Source organism: Ovis aries, chromosome 17 (assembly GCF_016772045.2).
Source record: "Ovis aries strain OAR_USU_Benz2616 breed Rambouillet chromosome 17, ARS-UI_Ramb_v3.0, whole genome shotgun sequence".
NCBI classification, from domain to species: domain Eukaryota; kingdom Metazoa; phylum Chordata; class Mammalia; order Artiodactyla; family Bovidae; genus Ovis; species Ovis aries.
The window spans coordinates 14,593,257-14,608,059 of NC_056070.1; the positions used below are offsets into that span (position 1 = coordinate 14,593,257).

Below are 14,803 nucleotides of genomic sequence, written 5' to 3' on the forward strand. Positions count from 1 at the left end.
ACTCTGCGCTCCGAATGCAGGGGGCCTGAGTTTGGTCCCTGGTCAGGAAACTAGATCCCACATGGCGCAAATGAATGTTCACATGCCATGACCAAGACCCACTGCCACTGAATAAATACATATTTTTAAAAAATCAGTCTTAAGGACTACCTTTAAAGAGATTAAACACACACACAAAGCTCCAATCAGAAGGAAAAAAAAAAACCCTTTTCTGACAAGCCTATTTAATGTACATTTAACATGGTATTGCAAAACCTGTCACAGGAGGAGCAAGCCCTGGTGTCATTAAGCTGTATCTTTCCACTCCTGAGAGCACAGCGGAGGCAGGGTAGCAAACTGGCCTGAAGTATGGAAATGACCACACTGTGGCAAGCACCCACAGCTTCAGCTGATTGAGGATTTAAACGCCACCTTTCTTTGTCATCCCTACCGATCCTTCAGTGCAATACGGGGGAAAAAAATCAACATAAATGGTCTTTGAAAAAGCTCCCTAGTGATTTTGATACTCCCCTGAGGATACTCCTGAGCATCAGTTATGTGAGCGAGCGATGGTTGCCCAGTCAAGTCTGACTCTCTGCAACCCCTGTGGATTGTAGCCAGCCTGGCTCCTCTGTGCATGGAATTTCCAGGCGAAAATACTGGAGCAGGTAGCCATCCCCTTCTCCAGGGGATCTTCCTGACCAAGGGATGGAACCCAGGTCTCCTGCATTGTAGGCAGATTCTTTACTGTCTGAGCCACCAAGGAAGTCTTGGTGGGAGTCCAATATACTGCTCCCCTAAATAAGAACTAGAGAACGGAGCACTGCCTCACCTCACCCTGAAACGTACTACATCCAAATACCTGAGAGCCCCTGGTTTCAACTGACTGCTCCCCTGACTAGTCTTAGAGCCCACAGTTGTGGTTGCAGCGAGACAGGTATCAGTGCAAAGCCAAGCGTGATGCAGGCCCCCAAAAAAGAATCTTGTAAATAAAGACTGCTTCTCTGCTCCACAGAGCTGAGCCAAGTTGCCATCTTTATGATCTGAGCATCTACTGGGTAGGAGTTGACTCCACAGACGCCCTAGTCTATCCTGTCTGTCCTGTTCCCATCATTTGTGTCCACATGATAAGTCTGCAGAGGAGTGGCCCCAGAGAGGCTCACGCAAAGAGCTTCAGGACTAATTCTGCAGAAACAAAACCCAGGCAGAGCAGGAACTCAAACTCACCTTGGAGAGATTACCCAAAGCTATTTGTCAGACAAGTCCTACGGTACTATTCCAAAAAAAATGCAAAAAGGTGGTGGAAAGAGAAATTTTTGCAGAAATTAAAGGGGAGGCAAAAAGAGTTATTTTGTTCAGAGGGTAAGGGAAGTATCCTAAAGGGCATCTTCTAAACTGCTTCCCCTCCAAAAAGAAAAACATTTTACAGGCTCCAATCTCCACACTCCTCCCAGAAATTCCCATGGCTCACTTGGCAGGCCTCCAGGTTGCCTAGCTCAGCTGGCAAATATTCAAATAGTTACTCCAAATATGTTAATGAGGCTACCAGGGTGCTCCCATCACGTCACCCCACCCTCCCTTTCTTTGTGTGAACTGAACCTGTGCAGGTTAAAACAGGCGTGCCAAACACTTGCTAAGTGAGATTACTGACTGTTGGCGAAGTGACTGCCAATTTAAAATAAGCACTTAGAGAGAATGGCTTTGCTCAAATGTATGTTGTCTTTCAAAAGGAATATTTTGAATGTTCAACTCACTCCCACTCCCATATTCTTGAGTATAAAAATATAAACATTAATGATTTACATTCTTTCAGTACCATATTCAAAGTACCTTAAAGATTCCAAGGTGCCTTAAAGATTCCAAGGTGCTTTATGAGTATTCTTTTAAAAGCAACTCTCCGAAATCCAAAACCAAGAGAGGATATATGTATACAGAGCTGATTCACTTTGCTGTACCATAGAAACTAACACAGCATTGTAAAGCAACTATACTCCAATAAAAATTCATTTAAAAAAAAAGGAAATGAAAAACTACTTCCCAGTGACATTATGTTTGATTCCACAAATGAAGAAACAGAATTAGTGATTACACATTGGGAAAGATAATAACTGAAAATCACAGGCAGGTTTACTAATTTGTTAATTTATCACGTAATAAACTTAATCAACACTAGCTCTTTAGCCCAACATCAAGCATTTCCTTTGTATACTCAAAGAAATCACAAAGCCAAACAGCTACTTATTTTTGGTTAGCCTGTATTCGAAAGATCTCAAAATTTTCCCCACAAAATCAGACTACCTAAAAAGTTTCATTCCCCTTTCTTCCTGCCTCCCAAAAAGCTTTAACTTGTTTCTTCATCCACACAGACATTCCACACATAGTCTGAATATTAAAACAGGCCAGGCAGCTTCACTGTCAGCAGAATGGAAAGTGCCAGTTCCAAAAAAATCTCAACATCGCATGGTCCCTAAATCAGTCCCCAAATCACCGGGCCTTACACAGGAAATCAGGATCCAGTATCTTAAGTTAAAAATTAAAGGGAGGTTGGAAGAAAGGTATAAATGGGATTACATACTTACCCAGGGTGAGTCACGCTCATATGCTCAAGATAAAACTAAGCACAGACTCTACAATCAGGAAGGAATTTTTCCTCTGGGGCAGAAAGGGGCGTGGGATTTCCAATAGGCAATAAAGTAGGATCATCTGTGGGGATCAGGTGAGCAAATTCCACACAATTAACTTCCTACTACCAGGAAGGAGGGCTTCCCAAGTGGCTCAGTGGTAAAAGAATCCACCTGTCAATGCAGGAGCCACAGGAGACGTGTGTTAAATCCCTGGGTCGGGAAGATCCCTTGGAGGAGGAAATGGCAACCCACTCCAGTATTCTGGCCTGGAGAATCCCCTGGAGAGAAGAGCCTGATGGGCTACAGTCCATCGGGTTAAAGAGAGTTGGACATGACTGAAGTGACTTAGCACACAGACACGTCAGTATTCTTGCCTGAAAAATTCCATGGACAGAGGAGCCTGGTAGACTACAGTCCATGGGGTCACAAGGACTCGGACACGACTGAGGAAGGAGCAAACGCAGGTGAGGTGCAGGCCTTCCCAAACGGTGCCGGTCTAAAGGCCCTTCAGATGTTTTCAAGGCTCCAGAGACAAGACGGAGAAGCAAAGAGACTGGGGTGGCACGACCATGTCAATACACTTATCATTACTCCACAGTGCACTTAAAATTTAGTAAGAGGGTAAACTGTATGTCATGTAGGGATTATTTTACAATTAAAAATAGTTAAAAAAAAAAAAAAAGGTAAGAAACTGGGCTGAACCTACCTTAGTCACCGCTCTCCAGGGCAGCTAAAATGCTCGAATTTTGGAAAGTACAATAGCGCACTGAAGAGGCAGATGTGGCTGCTTGGGGTTGGCCCTGGGCTGGCTGTCAGGAAGTCTGTGCCCATGACTTCCTCTGCCTGCTGAAACCAACTGGCCTTCAACCTGGGCTATTTCCTTGGCCTCAATTCCCTAGGTCCTCATTTTTCTCACTGAGAATGGGATTAGTTAGGTTTTTCTCCTTTCACTACTTTTCTTAAAGTTACCATCCGTGAGTCATTTTCTTCTTAAGTATTTCAATAAAGATCTCAAAGTTATGAAATTTTGTTCTGCTTTGGAAAGTATTGTTTAGAAACACAACAGACTCTCTACAAACAGGAATATTTGCAAGTCTAGAGCTTTATCTGAAACATTAAAAATACCTCCATATCCATGTTCCAACATCCCTTAGTTAATAAGAACATGGGTTTCTCAACATACAACCATTTCTCTAGCTTAGGAATAAAAGTCACACTTGCTAAAATATTTAGTGTACATAAAACCTATCATAAAAGACTTATTTTTTAGCTGTCCAAGAATCACTAAAATCAGTAAGGAGACACTAAACTTTTAAATATACCTGAGCAACTGAAATGAACTGAACACTAAATAAAAATCATATCTTAAAACAGAGACAAAGTGCCAACATCCTATGAATTTTAAGTTAATCTAAGCATTTTCTATTCAAATATAAAATCATTAGAAGTTAAATATGTATATTCAGTTTAATAATGTCTTATTTAATTCTGAAAAAGACATCTCCCTTTAGTAACTTAAGCAAAGGGCAATACCTCTACTTACCTAATATTTTACAACTTCTGCTAATATTTCATAACTTTTTAATAAATACTTTATAACTTTTTTTTTCCTATATGCTGAACCAAAACCAGAAATTTCTAAGTTAAAAGACTCCCACTGAAAATTTATAAGCTATGTATGTTTTTACACTGCACTTGGATGACTACTTAATGTTGTGGTTCTCCCTAAGAGCATTTATACTTGTTTTCAGCAAATTTAAATATTCATTGGAAACATCTACCACTATGTTAAACAACATATGGGTTAGAATAAATTCTAGAGAAAATAACTAGAAACATCAAGAGACTCCTAAGAAAAGAGGTCTTCCAAGTATATGGATTTAAAACTCAGAAAAACAAGACAGTAAGATCACCTGGAATAAAAAGAACAAGTCGGGAGCCCAGCCTTCAATTCTTCACGCAGGGCAGACGTCACAGCAATCTAGCTTTTCTTGGTAGAAGCTGGTTCCAGGACCCCACCACCAGCCATCCACAGTCCTTCTATTCACTTCGGGAACAAAGTGATCTACTAACTCAACGTACTTGAACTTGAACACTCAGTGCAGTGAAAGGGTGTGGTAGACACTTCATTTAATAACAATAATGATACTAAACACTTACAAAGCAGATAGGAAGATCCCCTAAGATCTTGTGGGCAGATGGACAGAGTATCTAAGAGGCTGAAGGGTTCCTGAGTAAGGAAAGGAGGGGAAGGAAGAGAGTGAGGAGGCTGGTGGGAAAGAAAGGAAGGAGGAAAGGTCAGCCAGATCAGGGTGGTGAAAAGACTGCAGTACACTCTGGGTTCCCACAGCGGAAACATGAGCACTTTGTCATAGAACTGGTTAGGGTAAAGCAAACGCAAAGACGAACACTTGATGAAGAGATGGTTAGAGCAGAGGTAGGAAGGATTTAACAAAAGCTGATGATGGTCAAGTTTAGGTTCAAAGAAACAGAATATATACATTATACACAGGGAGAGAGAGAGACAGAAATTTGAAAACAAAACTGTAGTCAAGCAGAACTATTTTAAGCCCCTTTTACAAACCAACCATGTCTCAACTAATCAAAAATTAAGGCAAACCAGACATGTACTATAACTACAATGGGAAAAAATATCTGAAATCAGAACTATCCCAGAAAATCTGGACTGTATATTAATAATATGCTTTCAGATCCAATAACCAGAAAAACCAGAACTTCCGGCAAGGAGCTAATCCTCTGTCACCTCTCCTCTTAGTCTCTAAGCCACTCAGAAAACTCAATTCAGGAATGTACATTCTTTTTCAAATCGATACCTACACAATAGCTTCCTTGATTTCGTAACATCTTTGAGTTTCTTGGCGATGGTTAGGCACCTCCTTATATTCTAACCTTTCCAAAAATTCCCTTTCACTTTTGTCATCGAGAAGAGTTTGATCAAAATCACGGCAGGAAAACGCTAAGCACATATTTTTTATTATTTACTTGTTTAAACACATGTTTAAAAAGCATCAAGCACAAGGCCCTCATCTCACAGAAAACAGGCAGAAGTTCCTTTCTGAGTTTTGATTCTTGCCTGTCTATCCCACTCTCTATTCACATTTACTTCCACGGGATTTTCTTTCTTCTTGCATTTTTTTCTCCATGCTAACTCAGCATTTCTCTGAGTGTAAGTTAAAAGACCACCTACATCAGAATCAGCAGGGATTTGAATCAGAAAATGCAGTTTTCTGGGCCTCTACCGAGATTTACAAAAAGTTTTAAAAGAAGGGCAGAGCTGCAGAATTTTTATTTCAGAAGTCACCCAGGTGATGGGTCTGCACACGAAAGCGTGAGGACCACTGCCCCCAAACCTTTGATTCCTCCTGCACCAAAGGACACAGGGACTCCACGGGACTATATAAACAAGTGCCATCAGAGCAGCCAGCCGAGAAGACAGAGCAGTGTGGTCGTTCTGATCACCTTCCTTTTGAAATACACATGGAAGCAGCAAGGAAGTGTGGAGACTGAACTAACTGAGACATCAGCACAAATGCAGGCTCGTCAGCCCTGCTCCGTGGCTGCTGCCAATTACAGTAGCCAGACCTGCAAGGGGACTGATTACATGTAATTTATAAAAAGTAAACAAGCTGAGCGGCTTGTGAACAATGAAGGGTGATATTCAAGCCAAGAGGTAATAAAAAGCATGAATAAATGATTCAGCATCCCCCTCCCCACCCAGACAACACTTGGTTATATTCCAGCTAGGATCAGCACGGAAAGGAAAAAAAAACAAACCTCTATTTGGGGGAATGACATAAATGATAATAGACCGTGCATCATGGGAGAAAGATTTATGTCTCTCACTGGAACCCCTGTGACAGGGCTGAACAGACCCAAACTCTGGGGGTTCTACAGCTCAGCCGTCTTTTTCTCAATCTTATTAAAGCCAGAAAAGGAAGTGCCTGTGTCCAGGGCTGCAACACAGTCCTGCATGTGAATTGTGGCTTTTAAAGGAAACATGGGGAAATAGAGCAAATGAATTATTCAGTTGTCGGAACGAGGTTTTATGAAGGATTCTTCTACTCGAGTGTTTCCCAACTTCAGCCCTGTTGATATCTGGGGCTGGGGCATTCTTGGTTGCAATGGCTGTCCCATGCACTGCTTGTTTAGCAGCCTCTCTCCCTCAACCAGGGCCTCCCAGGTGGCTCAGAGGTAAAGAATCCACCTGCCAATGCAGGAGACACAGGACGTTTGGGTTCAGTCCCTGGGTTGGGAAGATCCCCTGGAGGAGGAAATGGCAACCCATGCAAATATTCTTGCCTGGAAATCCCATGGACAGAGGAGCCTGGTGGGCTACAGTCCACGGGGTCGCAAAGAGTCGAACATGACTGGGCACACGTACCATACCCTACAGCCTCAACCTATCAGTCACCAGTAGCACCCCCAGTGGTGACAACCAAGAAATATCTCCTCCAGAAAACTGTCAAATGTTCCTAGTGGGGCAAAATCACCATCCCACTGGCACTAAAAGTCACTGCTGCACACAGACACGTCATGGGGAACTGTGCATATTAGTGAAGTAGCTTGAGGACCACATTTTTGACATAATAAATATCTCATGATTTTTGCTTTTATATGTATGATCTTCCCTGGTGGCTCAGATGGTAAAGAATCAGTCTACAACACAGGAGACCCAGGTTTGATGCCTGGGTCAGGAAGATTCCCTGGAAAAGGATATGGCAACCCACTCCAGGATTCTTGCTTAGAAAATTCCATGGACAGAGAAGCCTGGAGGGCTACAGTCAATGGGGTCACAAAGAGTTGGACACAACTGAGCAACTAACACTAACACACACACACAATCAGTCACGTCCGACTCTTTGTGACCCCACGGACTGCAGCACGCCAGGCTTCCCTGTTCATCACCAACTCCCGGAGCTTGTTCAAACTCATCTCCATCGAGTTGGTGATGCCATCCAGCCATCTCATCCTCTATCGTCCCCTTCTCCTCCTGCCCTCAATCCCTCCCAGCATCAGGGTCTTTCCCAATGAGTCAACTCTTCACATGAGGTGGCCAAAGTACTGGAGTTTCAGCTTTAGCATCATTCCTTCCAAAGAACACCCAGGACTGATCTCCTTTAGAATGGACTGGTTGGATCTCCTTCAGTCCAAGGGACACTCAAGAGTCTTCTCCAACACCACAGTTCAAAAGCATCAATTATTCGGCACTCAGCTTTTCTCACAGTCCAACTCTCACATCCATACATGACCACAGGAAAAACCATAGCCTTGACTAGACGGACCTTTGTTGGCAAAGTAATGTCTCTGCTTTTGAATATGCTATCTAGGTTGGTCATAACTTTCCTTCCAAAGAGTAAGCATCTTTTAATTTCATGGCTGCAATCACCATCTGCAGTGATTTTGGAGCCCCCCAAAATAAAGTCTGACACTGTTTCCACTGTTTCCCCATCTATTTCCCATGAAGTGATGGGACCAGATGCCATGATCTTCGTTTTCTGAATGTTGAGCTTTAAGCCAACTTTTTCACTCTCCTCTTTCACTTTCATCAAGAGGCTTTTGAGTTCCTCTTCACTTTCTGCCATAAGGGTGGTGTCATCTGCATATCTGAGGTTATTGATATTTCTCCCAGCAATCTTGATTCCAGCTTGTGTTTCTTCCAGTCCAGGGTTTCTCATGATGTACTCTGCATATAAGTTAAATAAGCAGGGTGACTATATACAGTCTTGACGTACTCCTTTTCCTATTTGGAACCAGTCTGTTGTTCCATGTCCAGTTCTAACTGTTGCTTCCTGACCTGCATACAGATTTCTCAAGAGGCAGGTCAGGTGGTCTGTATTCCCATCTCTTGAAGAATTCACAATAATCTTTCAGTTTATTGTGATCCACACAGTCAATAAAGCAGAAATAGATGTTTTTCTGGAACTCTCTTGCTTTTTCCATGATCCGGTGGATGTTGGCAATTTGATCTCTGGTTCCTCTGCCTTTTCTGTAACCAACTTGAACATCTGGAAGTTCATGGTTCATGTATTGCTGAAGCCTGGCTTGGAGAATTTTGAGCATTACTTTACTAGCGTGTGCTGCTGCTGCTAAGTCACTTTAGTCTTGCCTGACTCTGTGTGACCCCATAGACGGCAGTCCACCAGGCTCCTCCATCCCTGGGATTCTCCAGGCAAGAACACTAGAGTGGGTTGCCATTTCCTTCTCCAATGCATGAAAATGAAAAGTGAAAGTGAAGTTGCTCAGTCGTGTCTGACCCTCAGCGACCCCATGGACTGAAGCCTTCCAGGCTCCTCCATCCATGGGATTTTCCAAGCAAGAGTACTGGAGTGGGGGGGGTGCCATTGCCTTGAGAGATGAGTGCAATTGTGCGGTAGTTTGAGCATTCTTTGGCACTGCCTTTCTTTGGATGAAAACTGACCTTTTCCAGTCCTGTGGCCACTGCTGAGTTTTCCAAATTTGCTGGCATACTGAGTGCAGCACTTTCCCAGCATCATCTTCCAGGATTTGAAACAGCTCAACTGAATTCCATCACCTCCACTAGCTTTGTTCGTAATGATGCTTTCTAAGGCCCTCTTGACTTCACACTCCAGGATGTCTGGCTCTAGGTGAGTGATCACACCATCATGATTATGTCAGTCATGAAGATTTTTTTGTACGGTTCTTCTGTGTATTCTTGCCACCTCTTCTTAATATCTTCTGCTTCTGTTAGGCCCATACCATTTCTGTCCTTTATTGAGCCCATCTTTGCATGAACTATTCCCTCGGTATCTCTAGTTTTCTTGAAGAGATCTCTAGTCTTTCCCATTCCATTGTTTTCATCTATTTCTTTCATTGATCGCTGAGGAAGGCTTTCTTATCTCTCCTTGCTATTCTTTGGAACTCTGCATTCAGATGCTTATATCTTTCTTTTTCTCCTTTGCTTTTCACTTCTCTTCTTTTCACAGCTATTTGTAAGGCCTCCCCAGACAGCCATTTTGCTTTTTTGCATTTCTTTTCCATGGGGATGGTCTTGATCTCTGTCTCCTGTACAACGTCATGAACCTCCGTCCATAGTTCATCAGGCACTCTATCTATCAGATCTAGTCCTTTAAATCTATTTCTCACTTCCACTGTATAATCATAAGGAATTTGATTTAGGTCATACCTGAATGGTCTAGTGGTTTTCCCTACTTTCTTCAATTTAAGTCTGATTTTGGCAATAAGGAGTTCATGATCAGAGCCACAGTCAGCTCCCTAACGGCTGCTGCTGCTGCTGCTAAGTTGCTTCAGTCGTGTCCGACTCTGTGTGACCCCATAGACGGCAGCCCACCAGGCTCCCCCGTCCCTGGGATTCTCCAAGCAGGAACAATGGAGTAGGTTGCCATATCCTTCTCCAATGCATGGAAGTGGAAAGTGAAAGTGAAGTCTCTCAGTCATGTCCAACTCTTCGCAACCTCATGGACTGCAGCCCAGTAGGCTCCTCCGTCCATAGGGTTTTCCAGGCAAGAGTACCAGAGTGGTGTGTCCCTAACAGCTACCTACTAATAAATCCACCTTGGAATATATTCATCTTTATCTGGATATGACTGCAAAATAAAATTTTTATTCTTTTTTTTTGAGCGAGGGAAGGGAACCCACAAGGGCAGAAGTACCAGGGGCTCATGAATAATCACGTGGACCTGGCCTCTAAATGGGAAGCAAGGAGTTAAACAAGTGCAATCTGTGGTGATGGGCGCTGTGCTGCAGGAATGAACAAGCATCAACGGAGAACAAAACATACTCTGGGTCCACGGGGTCTGCTTGGATGAGTGACGCTGGTGGTGGGGAGTTCAGGGGAGGCTCCAGGGGCAGCCTGGGAGTGGAGGCAGAGAGGGTGGGGCCAGGAATTCCTGGCAGAGAGAAGCACACAGTGCAGGTCAAGGACAGAGTGACCGATCACGAGGCCAAGTGGGGACCTGGAAGTTCAGTACAACTGAAGTGACACTTGTGAGAGAGGAGGAAGTACCTGCAGGGCCCACATCACAGAAAGCCCTGCCAGCTGAGAGGGCATTTGAACATTCCTCCGAGCTAAGGAACCCTGCAGGGCAGCCTCAAACTGCGATGATCAGGGTTTCAGAAAGGCTGTGCTGGCTGCCCTGATGAAGACGGTTTGAATGGGCACAAGGATGGGCTTCCCAGGTGGCACTAGTGGTAAAGTGCCTGCCAATGCAGGAGGTGTAAGAGACACAGATTTGATCCCTGGGCCAGGAAGATCCCCTGGAGGAGGAGATAGCAACCTACTCCAGTATGCTTGCCTGGAGAATTCCCTGGGCAGAGGAGCCTGGAGGGTTACAGTCCATGGGGTTGCAAAGAGTCAGACATGACTTAGTGACTAAACAACAAATATCTATATGTCAACAGATATCACTATATTAATATCTATGCATTGGTATAGACGGGCTTCCTCAGTGGCTCAGTGGTAAAGAATATGCTTGCAGTGCAGGAGATGCAGAAGACATGGGTTTGAATCTTGGATGGGGAAGGTCCCGTAGAGGAGAGCAAGGCAACCCCTCCAGTAATCTTACCTGGAGAATTCCGTGGATAGAGGAGCCTGGCAGTCTACAGCCCCTGGGGTCGCAAAGAGTCAGACACAACTGAAGTGACTCAGGAAGGATGGAGCCAGGCAGTGGACTGGCTATTGTAAAAATCCCGCAGAAAGGCAAAAAGACAGCTTTAGGCAACACATAGGTCAGGAAGTCAAGAGATCTTTGGAAGATAAAAGAGACAGGATTTGGTCACTGGGTGTGGAGAAGGAGAGAACAAAGAAAACCATCTGGTTTAAGCCAGAGGGGAGAGGAGGGTTGCAGGGAAGCTGGCGTGACTGACATAGAGAGAGCGAACAGCAGGACGAGAGGACAGATTTAGGGAGAGGATGGTGACCACGGCTCTGCGTTGCTGTGGGGGTGGAAGCAGTTAGGGATCTACTCACCCGTCAGAGCCAGGGATGAGGAGAGAGAAATGCGCTGCAACTGTATCTTTGAATCATCAGCACATAATTCAGGGGCATTTCACTGGACTTTAAGATCCATAGATGGACTTAAAAAGGTTAGGGAACATGAAGAAGACAATAAGGTTTGTGCGTCAGTTTGGAAGAATGCTAGGGACACTTCTGTTCAGTCGCTCAGTCGTGTCTGACTCTTTGTGATCCCATGGACTGCAGCACGCCAGGCCTCCCTGTCCATCACTGCCTCCTAGAGCTTGCTCAAACTCATGTCCATTGAGTCGGTGATGCCATCCAACCATCTCATCCTCTGTCATCCCCTTCTCCTCCCACCTTCAATCTTTCCCAGCATCAGGGTCTTTTCCAGTGAGGGGACTCTTCATATCAGGTGGCCAAAATACTGGAGCTTCAGCTTCAGTATCAGTCCTTCCAGTGAATATTCAGGATTGATTTCCTTTAAGATTGACCTCCTTGCTGTCCAAGGGACTCTCAAGAGTCTTCTCCAGCACCACAATTCGAGAGCATCAATTTTTATGGAAACTCCCATATATAAAATAGCTAACCAACAAGAACCTACTGTATAGTATGGGCAATGATACTTAATATCTTGTAATAACCTATAATGGGAAATAATTTGAAAAAGTATATATATATATATATATATATATGTATATATATATATATATATATATACATTCCATATATATAACTGAATCACTTTGCTGGAAAGTAACAAACCTCTTCATTAAAAGAAAAAATATACTGAACCACCACCATGATGTGGGCACAAGTCAGGCAGAAAAAAAAAAAAAAGAATTCTGTGGAAATGAAGAACACAGAGCTATTACCAAAATTTTCAAAAAGGTTCATGAACCCCCAATGGGTGAAGAACTACTACCAGCATGATATGAGAGGTCAGCCAGGGCTGGCTGGCACTAGAACCCTTAGGAGCACCAACACTTCCAGAAACCAGAGCCTGGCATCAGGAAGGCACGGGGAAGAACATACTTTGAGAAGACGGACTGACCATCTCCAACAGAGGAGTCAAGAGTGCCATGAAAAATAAGAATTAACAAGTTCAGATCGGACTTCCCTGGTGGCCCAGCGGTTGAGAATCCATCTGCCGATTCAGGGGACACGAGTTCAGTCCCTGGTCCAGGAAGATGCCACACGCTGAGGGGCAACTAAGCTCACGTGCCACAACTACTATGCCTACATACCACAACTCCTGCAGCCCCAGAGCCCATGCTCTGCAACGAGAGGCCACCACAATGAGAAGCCTGTGCTCCCCAACGAAGAGCAGCCCCTGCTCACCACAACCAGGGAAAGCCTGAGCAGCAACCAAGACCCAGAGCAGCCAGGAAGTAAATAAATAAAAATAAAACGTTCAGATCTAGTTCTGCTAGACTGGACAACCACGGGGGACCTTGGTGGGAATCAGTTAGATAAGAAAGGACGAAAAAGACCCAGGCTGTATTCCATTATGAGATGAGCGGCAAGTAAGGAAGAGGCGGAGATCAAGCGGACACCACCCACCCGTGAGTCTGGCTGGGAAAGGGAGGTACAGGAGTCTCACCGTAGCCCTGTCTTTGAAAACCGAATCCACCTTTTAGGGTCCTGGTGAAATCTCTCTGGACCCCTCCATAATACCTTCCTTGCGTCCTTGAACTCACCTCCCTTGGCTGAATTCTTCTAGACCGTGGTACCACACATCACTGATCGTAGCATAATTTGCGTTACCCAGCGCCTTCTATGTCCCCGGCAGCACGTGGACTCCCGTAAGGTGGAGGCAGCGCGCTCTTGGGCCTCTCCTGAATTCCTCCCAAGGCCTTATTCTCAGCCAGCATTCCACCAAGGACTGCAGGGCCTGACCTCTGAAGTAAGAGATCTGGCCCTGCCAGAACAGCTGGTTAACTTGTATGACCTTGGACAAATCAATGAAGTCTCCCGGAGGCCAATTCCTGTAAAAAGAGGAGGCTGAACTCTTCCGCTAAGGGAAGGAGATAAGTGTAATTGGGAAAGATACTAGCGGCTTGTTTTTGTAATGCAAATCATAGAAAATAAAACTGGATTAAAAACCACTGGACACTCAAATAACACGTGATAAAAAAATAGGCTAGAAAAGGTTGAGAAACATTGAACTAGATGATTTATAATTTCAGGCTTAGAATTTGACAATCACTCGGTCATGCTATTCAAAAGACTGTGCCAGGTACCACACTGTGCACTTCAGACGCAGAGAACAAATGCCATCTTTGTCCTCTGGAAATTCATATCCTATTACAAACACCAAAGAATGATAGATGAAGCCATAATTTTCTTTGTAAATAGATCATGTGTACACATCTTCTACTGTGTACACTATGGGTCATTATGAAAATCATCCAGAAAAAAATATGCTAAAACTATAAATACACCAGGTATGCTTTTCCCATTTGGACTATTTCACAGCTTAAATGAAGAGAAGGAAGAAAGAATACTGTTATATAGCATGAATTTAATTTTATGCACTTTTGGTAAATGACCTAGATGCCCTGGGAAGATTACTCAAACGGCTTTGGTTTTATACAACAGCATCACCAGCTTCCCAGGTGGCTCAGTGGCCTCCCTGGTGGCTCAGAGGATAAAGCGTCTGCCTGCAATGTGGGAGACCCGGGTTCGATCCCTGGGTTGGGAAGATCCCTAGGAGAAGGAAATGGCAACCCACTCCAGTACCCTTGCCTGGAGAATCCCATGGAGGGAGGAGCCTGGCAGGCTACAGTCCATGGGGTCGCAAAGAGTTGGACCCAACTGAGTGCCTTCACTTTGTCAATGCAGGAGATGCCGGAGACCAGGGTTCAATCCCTGGGTTGGGAAGATCCCTGGTGTAGGAAATGGCAACCCACTCGTTTTCTTGCCTCGAAAATCCCACAGACAGCGGAGCCTAGTGGGCCACAATCCATTGGGTTCCGAAAGAGTCAGACACGACTAAGCACGCAAGCACAACAGCATCACCAGGAACAAATCAACTTCTCAAATACTCCGCATTCTCACTTGCTCAGGATTTCCTTTTACCTTTCCCCAACACTTCAACCATTTAAATCTGAAATTATCACAGAGCACTTGTAAAATCCAGTCCTCCTACACAACTTTGGGGTCAATTATAACCTTGCCAGAAGGTGGGTGGGTGGGTGGGGGTGGGTGTGTGTGTGTGTGTGTGTGTCTGTGTGTGTGTGTGTTA

The 14,803-nt window shown here is 44.4% G+C and overlaps 1 protein-coding gene across 7 annotated transcripts in view; it reads right to left on the minus strand.

Moving 5' to 3' along the window:
* GAB1 (GRB2 associated binding protein 1) overlaps positions 1 to 14,803 on the minus strand; it is a 124,231-nt gene that overhangs the window by 99,948 nt on the left and 9,480 nt on the right. The window contains exon 1 of one of the 7 annotated variants that reach the window (XM_060400632.1): positions 4,517 to 4,673. The exons of the other annotated variants lie outside the window; for them this stretch is intronic. The gene's annotated coding sequence lies outside the window, so the exon portion shown is untranslated. Of the gene's footprint in view, positions 1 to 4,516; positions 4,674 to 14,803 lie in introns of those variants that run through there. 7 annotated transcript variants of the gene reach the window in all.